This window comes from Hemiscyllium ocellatum, chromosome 6, assembly GCF_020745735.1.
Source record: "Hemiscyllium ocellatum isolate sHemOce1 chromosome 6, sHemOce1.pat.X.cur, whole genome shotgun sequence".
Taxonomy (NCBI): domain Eukaryota; kingdom Metazoa; phylum Chordata; class Chondrichthyes; order Orectolobiformes; family Hemiscylliidae; genus Hemiscyllium; species Hemiscyllium ocellatum.
In genome coordinates this window covers 8,779,095-8,780,506 of record NC_083406.1, presented here as the reverse complement: position 1 = coordinate 8,780,506, position 1,412 = coordinate 8,779,095, and positions in this window count along the sequence as shown.

Genomic DNA, 1,412 nt, shown 5'->3' with positions numbered 1-1,412 from the left:
GGCACCTGCACCCACAGTGCACCGCGCCTCCGGAGATGGCCGAGCGGGCTTCGGCACCTGCACCCACAGCGCACCGCGCTTCCGGAGATTGCCGAGCGGGCTTCGGCTGCCAGCGCTTTCTGTGCGCTGTCGGTGGAGGAACGTCACAGTGTGCCAGCCATGTGTGCGCGTGTATATGGATATATCCGAGAGACTGCTGTGGTGCAGTGGTAATGTCCATGCCCAGGGAGCTAGGTGACCCGCGTTCAAGTCCTCCCCCAGCTCTAGAGGTATGCCCACCTCAAAATTGCTCCACATGTGTGTAGTAATGCCTCAGAACAGGCTATCAGGTATCTGATAGGGAAAGCACTTGTTGGACACTGGTTGTGTCCCTGCCTCTGACTCAGGTTCAACTCCCCCACCTGCTTTAGAGGTGTGCAATAACATCGCAGAACAAAATGATTCAAAGTGCACAGTGGTACTGTCCCTAACTTTGAGCCAGGAAGCATAGATTCAAGCTCACACTCCCTCCCCCGAACCCACTGACTGTCAAGTAATATTAGAAAACAGGTTGTTTGGAAGATAGCTGACATTTGTTGCAAAGTGGGTAATGTCCCTATCTCTGGGCCAGGACACACAGGTTCAAATCCTACCAGCTCTGGAAAAAATAGAGATATACAGCATGAAAACCCGTCCATGTTGACCAGATATCCCAACCCAATCTAGTCCCACCTGCCAACACCTGGCTCATATCCCTCCAAACACTTCCTATTCATATACTCATCCCCAAAGGCCTCTTAAATGTTGCAATTGTACCAGCTCCACCACTTCCCCTGGCAGCTCATCCATACACATACCACACTCTGCGTGTAAAAGTTGCCCCTTAGGTCTCTTTGATATCTTTCCCCTCTCACCCTAAACCTATGCCCTCTAGTTCTGGACTCCACGACCCCAGGGAAGAGACTTTGCCTATTTACCCTATCCATGCCCCTCATAATTTTGTAAACCTCTATAAGCTAACCCTCAGCCTCCAACGCTCCTGGGAACACAGCCCCAGCCTGTTCAGCCTCTCCCTGTAGCTCAAATCCTCCAACGTTGGCAACATCCTTGTAAATCTTTTCTGAACCCTTTCAACATCTTTCCAGTAGGAAGGAGACCAGAATTGCATGCAATATTCCAACAGTGGCCTAACCAATGTCCTATACAGCCGCAACATGACCTCCCAACTCCTGTACTCAATACTCTGACCAATAAAAGAAAGCATACCAAACGCCTTCTTCACTATCCTATCTACCGGAAACTCCACTTTGAAGGAGCTATGAACCTGCACCCCAAGGTCTCTTTGCTCAGCAACATTCCCTAGGACCTTGTCCTGCTAAGTGTATAACTCCTGCTAAGGTTTGTTTTCCCAAAATGCAGCACCTCGCATTTAT